This window comes from Monodon monoceros, unplaced genomic scaffold (genome assembly GCF_005190385.1).
Source record: "Monodon monoceros isolate NGI ecotype Baffin Bay Population unplaced genomic scaffold, NGI_Narwhal_1 Super_Scaffold_6, whole genome shotgun sequence".
Lineage (NCBI taxonomy): Eukaryota > Metazoa > Chordata > Mammalia > Artiodactyla > Monodontidae > Monodon > Monodon monoceros.
Window position 1 is genome coordinate 69,655,051 of NW_021703783.1, and position 15,171 is coordinate 69,670,221.

General features: G+C 35.8%; 1 pseudogene; it reads right to left on the bottom strand.

Annotated features, from left to right (window-relative positions):
- Window positions 1-6,235: 6,235 nt before the first annotated feature.
- LOC114886000 lies at window positions 6,236-6,584 on the bottom strand (annotated as a pseudogene).
- Window positions 6,585-15,171: the final 8,587 nt, after the last annotated feature.

A 15,171-nucleotide genomic window follows, 5' to 3' on the forward strand; every position in this document is an offset into this window, starting at 1 on the left:
TGCTATTGATTCCTTCTAGTGTAGTTTTCATTTCAGTTATTTTATTGCTCATCTCTGTTTGTTTGTTCTTTAATTCTTCTAGGTCTTTGTTAAACATTTCTTGCATCTTCTCGATCTTTGCCTCCATTCTTTTTCCGAGGTCCTGGATCATCTTCACAATCATTTTTCTGAATTCTTTTTCTGGAAGGTTGCCTATCTCCACTTCATGTAGTTGTTTTTCTGTGGTTTTATCTTGTTCCTTCATCTGGTACATAGCCGTCTGCCTTTTCATCACGTGTGTCTTTCTGTGAGCGTTATTTCTTCTTAATAGTAGACATGGCATACAAATCTGCCAAGGTTTCTTCAGGGTGAGGCTCTATTAGCTGTTGAAAGGCAAGGAAATCCTTCTATCTCTAATTTGATTTTTACATAATGTTTTGGCATTTGACTATTAAACTCTCCTTTCTTCCCTAGCTCTAAAGAGGTAGCTTTTACGCTTCAAAAATAAAGTTTAAGGCTCCAAATGTCAAAGGTGAACAAGTGTATCAAAGTAACTACATTAATTTCTGTTACTTACATATTCACATCTAAGGAAGAAAATGTCATAACCTAGTTTATAAATATGAACAACCTTTTAAATTAAAGATAAATCATCTTTGCATCTGTACTTAAAAGTCAACAACACCATAGGTGAGCATCTGACCATAATTTGTTCATCAATAATTTATTAGTTATCAGTATTACTGGCTCAGTCCCTTGAGCACTTGGAAATAAGGGAAATGAGATTGCTTGTTCAGAATCAAGAATTTAGGTCCACATCAGGAGGACATGAAAAGATATTTTAAAGAGGAAAAATGCCTTTTAGATTTGCAAAATTTGGCTATAATCAGACTAAAGATATTAATCTAGTGAAAAGACTGTAAGTCAGATGGCAGTTGACCAGCTGTGAAAGCATATAAAAGGAAGCTTGCAAAGGCACACCACACCATGGAAGAGAAAAGCACCAAAAAGCAGTAACATGAATAAAATATTTTAAGTGTATGTATAATTAATGAATAAAAAAAACTATGCTTATAAAGTCTAAAAATTTTAATCATGTACCAAAGTAAAAATCATAGAATCATAAATATTTACATTTGAGAAGAACTCAAGGGGCATATGGCCTACCTTCTCCTAAATAATCCTCTTTCAGAAACATCCAAGATATTTTGAACACCTTCAGTTTTTGTTCTCTGCCCAGCAAGCTGCCCTCTCTCCTTTGGACCGAAGATGTCAATGTGCCCGTCGATTCTGTCAGTTCATTTCTGACCCACCGTAAAAGTAGCACACATAAAACTAACATTTATTCACTAGTTAGATGAGTTGTTTCCTAAAATAAATGGCAGAAATGGTTCATGTAAACAGAGAGTTAAAAGTAGGGATTATTTTCAGACACTCTGCTGGAGTTTTGGATTTGGGTGGCCTCTGGGGGAGAAGGGTGTGTTCTCTTGATTTTCCCATTGCTCCTTTCCCCAGGCTATGTAGTGGTGGCAGGAACTTTAGACTGAGTGCAGGAAGGCACTGGCCTTGATGAAGAGTGAAGTACCCATCACACTAGAGGTTATATTAGCCTACTCATCACTGGTTTGCCATCAACTCTATGAGGAGCGATACTACTTGTTTTTCATAACCATGTCATGTAATTTTCACAACATGCCTTCAAGGTAGTTTTATTATCAGCCAGCCATGGAGATGTTAAGAACCTTGTCCATGATCATTGTTTAGAGTTTATATTTGAACACAGGGCTACCTGGCTCCAAATGTCAGGGGAGACACTAGCTGCCATGACAACATTCTCTTAGTCTCCTTTCACCAATGCCTGGCTCTCCTCTCATTGCCCACCTGCATGGCTCCCCCCACAATCTCTTAGTTCTTTTCCTCTTATAAGGCTTATTACAGTTCATATTATTTTTTTTAATCATGCATTTATTATATATATACTACTGAAAAACTTGAAAATACAGATAAATAACAACAAAAAAGAATACCCAAAACAAAACAAAAATTGCTTAAACTGTAGTTCTACTACCCAGAGATAGCCATTGTTAACCATTTCTATACTGATACAACTTTAGGTTGCTTCTGTTTTACTGAACACATTCGTAAATGGCATCATATTATAATACTGCTCTATATCCTGCATTTTATTATCATTTTTCCATTTCTGTAAGTAGACATGTTCATCACTATGTGTGTCTGGGTTTTTGAAACTGTTATATTAATTGAACTTTGCATCAAGTGTCTCAATTCACTACTTTTAAAAATTATTTGTTTCTGAGTATAATATATTTTTAGTATTAAAAAAAACTGTAGTAATTATATCATGTAACAACTGAAAGCCTCCCTTGTAGTTTGGTTAGTGTACATACAATTCTTTATTTGATTTCTTTCAAAGTAGTTTTTTTAAAAAAAATAAATTTATTTATTTTTTACTACGTTGTGTCTTCGTTGCTGCACACGGGCTTTCTCTAGTTGCCGTTGTGGTGCGCGGGCTTCTCATTGCGGTGGCTCCTCTTGCTGCAGAGCACGGGTTCTAGGTATGTGGGCTTCAGTAGTTGTGGCTTGCGGGCTCTATAGCGCAGGCTCAGTAGTTGTGGCTCATGGGCTTAGTTGCTCTGTGGCATGTGGGATCTTCCTGGACCAGGGCTTGAACCCATGTCCCCTGCATTGGCAGGCGGATTCTTAACCACTGCACCACCAGGGAAGTCCCTCAAAGTAGTTTTGATATTGGTGGATGTTTCTCTTTGAAGATTTCTTTATGTCAACAGATACTCCAGTAATCTGAGAGATTTGGGTATGTATACAAGGATAGAAGAAGTGTGCCTTGGTACTTATATATTTTAATTAGGGGAAAAATTCTTATTTATTTTGTAAACAAATAGAGATTGTGGTTAAAAAATAATGTTTTTTACATTTATCCAAAGTTAATTGGTGAATTTATTAAAAATTAAAGTCTTTTAACCAAATGTAAATTAAAATTCTCAGTTTTTATTGTCTCTTTAAAATTACTCATCATACAATACTTTCAGCCTCTTAAAAATATTAACTAATAGTACTATTTCAAATATGTTATAAACAAAGCACTGCTCTAGAACACTGCTGGTGAAATATACAGCTCTACATTTGGAAGTTAAATGTATTAGAGAAATATAATGTGAGCCACGATACAAGCCACATAAGTACTTAAAACAGTAGAAACAGTAAAAGCAAACAAAAAACCCCAAACCAGATGACAATCATTAATCTTAATAGTATATTTTATATATGACCCAATATATCCAAAACATTATTATGTTAATACTTAGTCAAATAAAAAGTTTTACATCCTTTTATTTGATTGTAAGATGTTTTACATTCTTTTTTTTTGTATTGTCTTCTAAATCTAGTATATATTTTAGTATATACTAAATTATAGTATATAGTATATATATAGTATATATTATATACTATATAATATATATATTATATATTATATATACTATATATAGTATATATAATATAGTATATAGTATATATACTATATAGTAGTATATATAGTATATATATATAGTAGTATATATAGTATAGTATATATATAGTATATATATACTATATATAGTATAGTATAGTATATATAGTATAGTATACTATATATACTATATAGTATAGTATAGTATATATAGTATATATTTTGCATTTGCAGCACATTTTACTTTGTACTTAGACACATTTTGAGTGCCCAATAGCTACATATAGCTAGTGTCCATTATATTGAAAGGCACAGCCCTAGACATCAACAACTGTTGATGTAATAATAATTAGCTATATAGATTTAAGACTAAAGTACAAATTCTGAATCCAAACTTTAAACAATCTAGATAAAAACAATGATTTGCCACGTATTTTTCTTGGGTATGCATTTATGAGGCAATTGGCTCTGGTTAGAAATCCAAGCTAAGTTCAAGCAAAAAGGTAACTAATCTCAATGCAAAATTAGCCTGGAGCACCAATTACTGATTATGTCATGACAAGTACATAGTATATATCTCATATGTTGTTCTGTGATTGATTGGGATTATAAGACGTTGGTCTTTTAGCATTATGCTCTGACTCACCCAGCTGGTCTTGGATATATTTCCAACAGGACACTGAAAAACTTTGGTAGATTGATAATTATTTGTATGAGATGACCATTTTTTGTTAGGAAACCAGAGTTTGGTGATATCTATAGAAAGATATGGGGCTTAGGACAGAAGACATGAAGAATATGCCAATATCCAGATTTCATTTAATCTGTATTCCATTACAGTAAACAGAGGATTGGGAATTTGTGTTCAAGGAGATTGGAGAAGTAAGCACTCTTCTTTATTAGAGGACACCTTATAATTTAATGGATAGGATTTGTAATTCTGTTACTGCTTATCTATACAAAGGATAGAATATTTCTTTGGGTAAATTGGAGTGCTTTTAATTCATCTTTGTATCCTCTTTGGATAACATATTTGGAAATGAATGAAAAACAGTAGTAATTAATGTTAATAATATATAGCTATCTCCTTAAAAAATAAAATAATGAACACAAATCTCACATATTAAAAAAGTGACCTTTTAACAATAAAAACAGAAGAAAGAAAACTCACACACACACACTCACACACACTCATACACAGGGAAGAGTAAGGAACATGAGAATAATACTCCAAAATATTCATTCCCTAAAAAACATATTCCCCAAAGAGAAGAGAAAATCTGAATTCAGTTGAGAACTATTTTTAATCAGACTGTGTGAAAAGTAAATGATTTGATAGTAAGTCCACAGATGAGCCAGACTAAATTGGTTGACTTAATCAGTCCTTTACTACCTGTAAATGATAAGTTCTTTTTTCAAACAGCTGAAATATTTAATTGAAAAATATTCATAATGAATGCTTTATTGCACCTCTTCTTAACTCCAGCAATCCTTTCAGAGTTTTGAGTTTACAGAATCAAATTATTAAAATCATGTTTCCTGTTTGACGAAACTGAAATGGTAAAGCACCAACATTAATGAGAGCATTTTCCTTAGCATAGAAGTTCAGCCGTATTTATTTACTATTTACCATACGGTTTCTCAATAAGAAGCATTTCTCACCTTATTTATTAGCTCATTAAGAAAAATATGGTTTGATTTTTATCCTGCATACATAAAGATTGCTTCTCCCACTTACTTCAGATGATGAAAAAAGATGTCTCCTGGCTGGATGCAGGTGATGAATCTCTCGTTTATGTTTTATAGTTATAGCTTTATGATTAGAGAAAGAAAAAGAAGTAGGGAAATACACAGAACACTAGATCTTGAAGAGCTCAAAGGGAAAACAACAGAACACTTCAAAGGCAGGAATAGAAAAATTTTAGAGCAAAATGCTAAAACAGATTATAAGGAATTTAGAAACTAATATGAATATTTAGAAATTAAACAGTACTTTTCTTGTGATGGTAAGGAAAGTTATATTTAACAGGTTTTCATTCTCTCTTTTTATTCTTCCTCTACTCTGTGATCTACATGACTACACATACCCACAGCTTGCAAAAATCTTTTATGAATAGTTCTGTCAAAATAGGTTACTTCAAGTTGAACAAAATAAAAATCTTAAATTTGAATGCACAGTAAGAAATTATTTCCAGAATTGTGTTCTGTGGAACAACACTACCACTAAAAACCCAGGAGAAAAAGGCCTCTGTGGTCAAAGTTTGGGGAAATGCTATATATACTTCTCTTCTGCAGATTTACAATGGGCTTTTTCATATTAAGTTTCTGATAAATCCTGTAGTAAAGACTTTGTATAGCCTAATATTTTTCAAATTTATTTAAACAGGAAGGCTGTTTAAAATCTAGCATCTTGTGGAACAAATGTTTAAGAGAAAAAATATTTGGGGAAATGCTACTGTAGACCCATAGTATTTACTTTGGTTACAGCTCCAAAGTAAATTTTGAGTATTATCAAATTCATAAAACCCAGAAATTAAGAAACTAAGAAACAGATGTTTGGGGATTAGCTAGGCTAGCAAGGTAACTTGCTTATCAAAACCAACATCAAAGCCCATGAGATACAAATTTATGCTAGATGCTTTCATTACAAGATCTTTGTTTCTCCAGATGTTTATGTCTCAGAAGAGCCATATGGTAGTAATGCCTTTTTTTTTTTTAATTTTTAAAACAAGCTCTGGCCAATTTTATTAGAGAAAAATTGTGCACGATTTACTTTTCACCAGTCTGTTCTCGCATGCCTCTAATAATATCAGAATCACCTGGATCAATGATAGCCAGTGTGCATACTCTGTAGTATTTTCAACACACTGTGCCCAATTCAATATTATTGCCACTGTAGTGACGGACACCAGTTTTGGCCAACATGGCATAATACTCTATTTCAGATTTCCTCAAGGCTGGGCAGTTGTTGGCAAGGATGACCAGTTTCGCTTTGCCGTGTCCGATCATTTTCAGAGTCTGCTTGTACCCCAGCACGTACTTTCCACTTTTCGTAACCAGTTGGAGCCTAGAGTTGATCGACTCCAGTGACTTCTCCATCTTCTTTGTGGCCACCATCTTCCTGCCTTAGGTGCGGGATGCCCCCAACCAAGAGCAGCCACCAAGATGGCCGGAGAGTGAGAAAGGGGTAGTAATGTCTTTATTCTCATTATAGTTGAATAAATCATGAAAATTTTGTGATCACTGATAAGTAGTTGGAACTGCAAATAATAAGTCTATGATAGCCAAGGATTAGAGATGCAGCATAGTCACTTAATAACTTTGTGACCTAGCTGTTTACCATCTCTGTCGCTAAGTTTTCACACCTATGAGTTGGGGTAATAGTAGTTCCTACCATGTAGAGTTTTATAAAAATTAAATGAGTTAGTACTTGTTAAAGTTCTTAGAACAGTAGTTTGATAAGTGCTATTTAAGGATTGCAAAATGAAACATAAAATACTTTCTTCATCAGTCTTATGCCTGAACATGGATGTCACAGATATGGATTTGTAAACTGTGGGCAGCAGTTTTGTGTCCCCATGAGTGGTAGGAAAATGGGAAGGAAGAGAAAGAGAAACAGAAAGGCTACCCAGTGCATCAAATGCATCAACTGCTCCACTTCCACACATTTGAGAAAATTTTTATTTTTTTGTCATTTGTGGGGTTTGGTTTGTTTGTTTAAATGTGGTCTTAAGACCAGCATCAGAAGCTAAAGTTGAAATTCCTGTGTGCCACCCAGACTGCTAGAATCAGAATCAGAATTTGTGAGGGTATGGCTCAGAAAAGTCCATGTTTAACAGACACTTCCAGTGGTTCTCAAACATACTGGAGTTTAAGAACCTCTACAAAAAAAACAACATAAAGAGTTCAGGTAAATAACGTATTGGTTGACATTCAGAAGCAGAAAGAGGAAAAAGTACTATGTTTTGGCATCTCCACATGGTCCCCACGAGCCGCCTGGGTCCCTGATGGTTTTACACTTGTGATTTTAAGAGGTTATGGTCTTTTAATAAACTGATCTTTTCTTAAATTAAAAAAAAAAGAACCTCTACCAGACACAGTTCAAAGTCTATAACTGTGCCGGGCTTCTTATGGTTGGCCTCATCTAGTCTGCTCAGGTTCACACCGTCAGTTTGCCCAAGTAACACAAATCTGAAAACCGATGGCTTAACTAAAACTACTTAAGGCATTTCCCCTCTGATGGTGGGAGAGAAGTCTGTGATAGACTGTGCAGGGTCCACAGAGCTGTTCTCTCCTATCTCGGGGCTGCAGGCTCCTTGCATCTTTCTGCTCAACCATCCTCAGCACTTGCTTGTTACCTTGTGGTGATGTGGCGTTGTCCTTCCTCTGGGCATCATGTTTACATTCCAAGCAGGGAGAACAGGAAGGGAAAAGGGCAAAAGGCCCATCCCAGCTGAGCCTGCTCTGCTTTTAAGGAGTTTGCCTGGAGCCTCGTTTGACAAGGAACACTTTTAACTCACTGACCAGGCCTGGACTGCACTGCTGTTCTTCACCCTTATTTGCAAGGAAGGCTAGGGAATGTCGTGTTTTCACTGGGCACATTTTTATGCCCAACAAAACTGCAGTAGGCTCTTTGACATACTCAACATTCCAAGCTTAAAAAAATTATGTTTTCTCAGCCTCCATGCCTCTGTGTATACAATTCACTTGAACAAGACTGCCCTTCCCCACTTAAATATTTTATGACCTTCTCTTCCTTCAACATCAATTCACGTTATCCATTCCTCTGTGAAGGGTTCCAATCTCACCCCCAACACCCACCCCGTGTCATATTCATAATCCTTTATTATGGCACTATCATGTACACTAAGTCAGTAGACTGGCATCACTTTGAAGGCCAAGATATATGGCTTATGCCCGGAGGCCAACTGCAGCAGTTAAATCACAGTAACTGCTTTAATAACGTTTTCTGAATGAATGAATGAACAAATGAACATATGAAAATTTGAATGAACAACTGAACTTATGAATGAATAGTGGAGCATTGCTGTTTTGGGGTAATGACTTCTATTAGAATCTGCTATTCATTTGTACTCATTCAGGGAAATACTTGCTATATATTTGGGAAGATATTATATTATGAAATTAAATGAAAGTAAGGAGGAGTATAGCAAAAACAATAAATACGTGAGCTCCTCTAGTAGAGAACCTATGTTTATTACCTTTCGTCTCTGTTGCTTCACCCCACGAAGGGTTTGATTCATAGTAGGTTTTTAATAAGTGCTGAATGAATGAGCATTGAATTAAAAGGAAAAGAGAGAATAATGAAAGAATTAGCAGGCTGCTTTCATTTCTTAAAATTCCAGCAGTATCTTACTATTTTTTTTTTTACATCTTTATTGGAGTATAATTGCTTTACAATGGTGTGTTAGTTTCTGCTTTATAACAAAGTGAATCAGTTATACATATACATATGTTCCCATATCTCTTCCCTCTTGTGTCTCCCTCCCTCCCACCCTCGCTATCCCACCCCTCTAGGTGGTCACAAAGCACCGAGCTATCTCCCTGTGCTATGAGGCTGCTTCCCACTAGCTATCTATTTTACGTTTGGTAGTGTATATGTCCATGCCACTCTCTTGCTTTGTCACAGCTTAACCTTCCCCCTTCACATGTCCTCAAGTCCATTCTCTAGTAGGTCTGTGTCTTTATTCCCATCTTACCCCTAGGTTCTTCATGACTCTTTTTTTCTTATATTCCATATATACGTGTTAGCATACGGTATTTGTCTTTCTCTTTCTGACTTACTTCACTCTGTATGACAGACTCTAGGTCCATCCACATCATTACAAATAGCTCAATTTCGTTTCTTTTTATGGCTGAGTAATATTCAATTGTATATATGTGCCACATCTTCTTTATCCATTCATCCGATGTTGGACACTTAGGTTGTTTCCATCCCCTGGCTATTGTAAATAGAGCTGCAATGAACATTTTGGTACATGACCCTTTTTGAATTATGGTTTTCTCAGGGTATATGCCCAATAGTGGGATTGCTAAGTCATATGGTAGTTCTATTTTTAAGGAACCTCCATACTGTTCTCCATAGTGGCTGTACCAATTCACATTCCCACCAGCAGTGCAAGAGTGGTCCCTTTTCTCCACACCCTCTCCAGCATTTATTGTTTCTAGATTTTTTGATGATGGCCATTCTGACTGGTGTGAGATGATATCTCATTGTAGTTTTGATTTGTATTTCTCTAATGATTAGTGATGTTGAGCATTCTTTCATGTGTTTGTTGGCAGTCTGTATATCTTCTTTGGAGAAATGTCTATTTAGGTCTTCTGCCCATTTTTGGATTGGGTTGTTTGTTTTTCTGTTATTGAGCTGCTTGTAAATTTTGGAGATTAATCCTTTGTCAGTTGCTTCATTTGCAAGTATTTTCTCCCATTCTGAGGGTTGTCTTTTGGTTTTGTTTATGGTTTCCTTTGCTGTGCAAAAGCTTTGAAGTTTCATTAGAGGTCCCATTTGTTTATTTTTGTTTTTATTTCCATTTCTCTAGGAGGTGGGTCAAAAAGGATCTTGCTGTGATTTATGTCATAGAGTGTTCTGCCTATGTTTTCCTCTAAGAGTTTGATAGTTTCTGGCCTTACATTTAGGTCTTTAATCCATTTTGAGCTTATTTTTGTGTATGGTGTTAGGGAGTGATCTAATCTTATACTTTTACATGTACCTGTCCAGTTTTCCCAGCACCACTTATTGAAGAGGCTGTCCTTTCTCCACTGTACGTTCCTGCCTCCTTTATGAAAGATAAGGTGACCATATGTGCGTGGGTTTATCTCTGGGCTTTCTATCCTGTTCCATTGATCTATCTTTCTGTTTTTGTGCCAGTACCATACTGTCTTGATTACTGTAGCTTTGTAGTATAGCTGAAGTTAGGGAGCCTGATTCCTCCAGCTCCGTTTTTCGTTCTCAAGATTGCTTTGGCTAGTCAGGGTCTTTTGTGTTTCCATACATATTGTGAAATTTTTTGTTCTAGTTCTGTGAATAATGCCAGTGGTAGTTTGATAGGGATTGCAAATCTGTAGATTGCTTTCCAGCAGTATATTATTAACATCATTGTTCTGAGCAAAAAATTTTAGGGTACAATAGATAAGTAATAGTAACAACAATTATTGCTCAAAATAATGATATATAGGAAGCTGGTATTTTTAACTTCTTTTAAGATATGTAGGGTAACTGCATCGAACATTGAAGCTTAAACTTTGCATTTTTATAACCACACATATGACATAACTTTATAGCTACACACTATTAGGATTTAATTATGAAAACCAGTGCCTTCACACAGAAGTACATTTGGGAAGAATTTTTTCTGTCATTTAGGAAAAAGAAGTATTCTATCTAATTCATGCATAATAAATCCAGATATTTAATTTTCAGATATTAAAGTGGTGGGTCTTAATTTGCTCTGCAAAATCTGGTTTACAGCAGGAGAAGACTGAGACTTAGCCTCTTTGTAAGATAATACTGATGAGAGGCTGGCTTTATGTGTAAGGAGGATGTGCTCTCTTTCAATATGCCAAGGGCCAAAACCTGGGGACTCCAGTTCTTAGAGTGCCCAGTCCACTGTTAAAATTGGGAAGAAGAAGGGTAGCTAGAGAAAAAAAGCTTACCCCTTTTTCATGTCCAGGGACTGGGAAAAAGAAAATGGAAATCAGAAGTAGGATATCAAGGTTAACAGATATTTGGTCTTGTCTAAAGTGTCCATAAGACATTTGGCCCATACCAAAAGGTCTTTGATATTTGGTCCTGTCCAAAATCATTTGGCACAGACCAAATATGCTCATGGACAGTTTGGATAGGACCAAACTTCAAGGACCCTTTGGCATGAACCACATGTCTTACGGATGTTTTGGACAGGACCAGATTTTAAGGACATTTTTGTGGGGAACAAATGTCATATGACAGTTTTAGATAGGATAAAACATCCTTCAAGGGGATATCAAGTTTTGCTCTCTTCCTGAATAGGACTCAAAGAGTAAGGCATGTTCTAGAAGTTGAGAGAAAGAGCAAGGCAAGGTGCTTTTCCCTATCCCCCTACTTTCAAACTTGGGAAGGAGCCATGTTGGTGTTGGCCTCATAGTAACCTGGAAAGGTGGCTCCTGCTTCCCTGAAGTTTAGAGTTTCTGAGCCACCCTCAGTTCCGTGTATCACAGACACTGATTCAAGAACCACTGTGACTGGGCAACAGAGGCTGGGGGTAAACAGCTAGGCCAGCAAGCCAAAGGGAGGATCCAGCAGAGACTCTGCTGCTAGCTCTAGGTTTACATAAGGCACTCAAATTGAAAGGTAGAATAATATAAAAGCACGGGGAACAATGCCAGATTTGAATTTCACCAGGAATAATCAGCAAATTTTTATATATGAATCTATTACGCATAGGAAAGCAAACGATTTGTCTTTCTGAGAATGATTTGGCTGAATTGGGCATAGACACTGAAGACATGGGACACTAATACTGCCATGTGTTGGAATTTATTTTATTTAGTAAGGAGAGTATGCCAGTACTTCAGATTTTATCGGGTAGATAAATATGAAATAATAAACAGGTGCTTTGCTTTTTTATCTTGCTTTGCTTTCTAGAAGTGGCCAAAGGGAGAGCAGGCAGGAGGGGAACTAGAAGTGATTTTGATGGGAAAGACACATTTCTTATCATATATTTGAAAACACACTTTATGTGAATGACATATGACACCCTATTCTGTATCATCAAGGAATTAACAATTGAGCTAAAGAAATTTGTTTAGGAACACAAACCTATGATCGTAGTAGCAAAAGGGAGTGCTATTGCAAAAGCTTATTGGTTGATCAAGGATTTAGATGCAAGGTTATTAAGCAGTTTGGAGGAGAGTTCAGTATCAGAGAAGGCTCTAAGAAAGGAAGCAGGATTGATTCCTTTCTTAAAGATTATACAGCAACTTGATTAGAAGAAAAACATAGAAAGGTATGGTGAGTAGATGTGAACATTCTAGGGCTGTCCGAGTAGCATTTGCAGAAGCATAAAAAAAGAAAAAGTACCCTTTTCGGATACTTCTGGGGACTCCATGGCTGTGCTTAGGACATAACAGGAGGTAGATAGATGCAGATCAAACTGGTCATAAAGAGCTAAAAAGAGTAGTTTATTCTTTGGGAGAGAAACACTGCAGATTCACTGTAGGTTCTCGAGCAAGATGTTGGTGCCAGAAATGGAGTTCTGGGTATATTTATCACAAGGGAGAGATTAGCAAGAAAGTGAGGAGGGTGCTATCGAACTCAGTATACGGATGGGGGCAGAAGCAATGAAAAATTAAGAGAATTAAAGAATTGTCAGAATTTAATGACAGAAATATTAAATAGGGTGACCGTTAACCCTGGTTTCCCAGGAACAACTAGTTTATATCTGTTGTGTCCATGTAGTTATTGATAGCACTCCTTTCACTTAGATAATCAATTATAGTGTCATTTTATATATGGGAGAAGAGCCCAGGCAGCTGTGATGATGAAACTGCCTTGCAGCACCTCTGACAAGTACAGGGAAAATGGGCATCCAGAATGGAGAAGAATTTCATTTTTGACCTGATTAGAGGAAGGAGTAGCAGGATTTCAATGTATAAATGCCCAGTAGACAGTTAAGATAAAAGACAAACTGAGACGTGCATTCCAGAAATTGATTTCATAGTTACCTGCAGACTTCTTTAGAAAAAGCCAGTTTGTACAAAGCTCTACATTTTGATTCTGTATATGAGAAGATGGACTGAACAGGGAATTAAAGACATCTAGCACAATCTACCAGAAGTCCATACACCACCAAAGGTCAAAAGTGAAAGACTATCATTCAGTGGAAATTTTCAATAAGAGTTTGACTGAAGGAGTCCCATGCTTTCCTCAATTTAACATTCCATCTTACTTCCCACTATTCCTCTTCATAAGTATCTGAATCTAGATGATTGTATCCAGACTAATTTGTCACTACCTGATATTAATACTGGATTCCCCTCTCCTCTTTGCCCTGGGTGTCTGTTACACCACACTCGCCCCCATTTTTTCCACCTCTCCCTTCCTAAGAGCCTTTCCTTAGCTTCTCCACGTGCCCATTTCCTACCAGTGCTTTAATGCTCGTTAATTTCAAACTTCCCTGTGAAGTTTTCTTGGCAACACCAAGACTTCACTCAGTAGTATGACCTCATAGCACTTAATATATTTAATGCTAATTGGATTCCTATTTTAATCACATATTTGCATCATGATATCCATTTTTCTATGGTGTTATATGATCTATAACTATTCAACCATTCTATTATTTAACTTTCTATACATATCTAATTTTCTCAAGGATATATGCCTTTTGAAAGTGGGGCTGCCGTCCTTCTCTTGATTTGGTGCTAGTCTGTATTTCTCAAAAACAAAGCAAAACAAACAAAGCATTTTAATGCTTTTTATACTGATGAATGAATTCAAATCTTAACACTATTGCTAATGCATTTTCAGAATATTATTTCAACCTTTACTACAAATTATGTCAATTATATCCCTTACCAAACTTACTAGAATCATCATAATCTTGAGAGATTCTGGTAATTTGAAGGCATTTGACACAAAGCATGAGTTCTTTCACTTGTTTTAAAGACATTTTTTACTGGACATATAATAATAGTATCATTTACATTTAAAAATCATATTTATTTAACCTGCTACTTCATGTCATATAATACAGTATAGTGAAGTAAACAGAATATGTTCTGTTTATTTTCAGAAAACAATCCAAATTTAGAGCTGTGTATTTCACCAAATTAACAAGGATACAAACTGATGCACATTTCCTAGGTGGCAATGGCACTGAGTTCAGGGTGTGATTTTCTTTCCTATTCCTTGTGAATGTATTGATGAGCTTTAATTATTTAATCATTGAACAAACCTGAGATTTTTGTTGCTCTCCCATGTCTACCACTGCTACAAGTGCATTTACAACTAGCAATCTCATAAATTGTTAAATAGAATGGCACCTCTTTGTGATAACACAGGAGGTATGAAAAAGGACAGCTTCCAGTTTTACAGAGAAACTCTGAAGGGTTATAATGAATCGAGGGTCAGAATTTGCACCATGATATATATAAAACAAACTATGGAGAGAATTATTATATTAAGATTTCATTGAATTTTCAAAGGTACCTCACAAATTCTGAATGTAGGTGTTTCTTGCATTATCTGTTTAATACAAGCTTTAGAACATAGACTGTGTCCCTGGATACAGCCAGTGTAGGTTGATCAAGAAGTTAACCTTCATGGCCTTCATCAACTACAACTTCCATGAGAGTAGGTGTAATTTACTTCTTGTGTAATTTACAAGGTGTAATTTACATCCATCTTGACCTCCAGAAACATGAGTAATGTTCTTATATTTTTAATTTGCCCTTAGTCTGTATGTTAAAGAGCCTGTGTAAGTAGGTGGAAATTAAATGAGTAGAAATGTATGCCTGAAATTCAAATAGTGGCATGGGAAAATATTTTTACTATACTAAATACATCTCTGATGTCTTCAGGGGAAATTGAATAGTATTTTATTGACTAAGATCAAACAATCTCTAATTACCACCCAGAGGCACAAAGTGAAATTGCAACAAGTACAGGCAGCATTCGGTTGCATCACATAGGCAAGCACTATTCT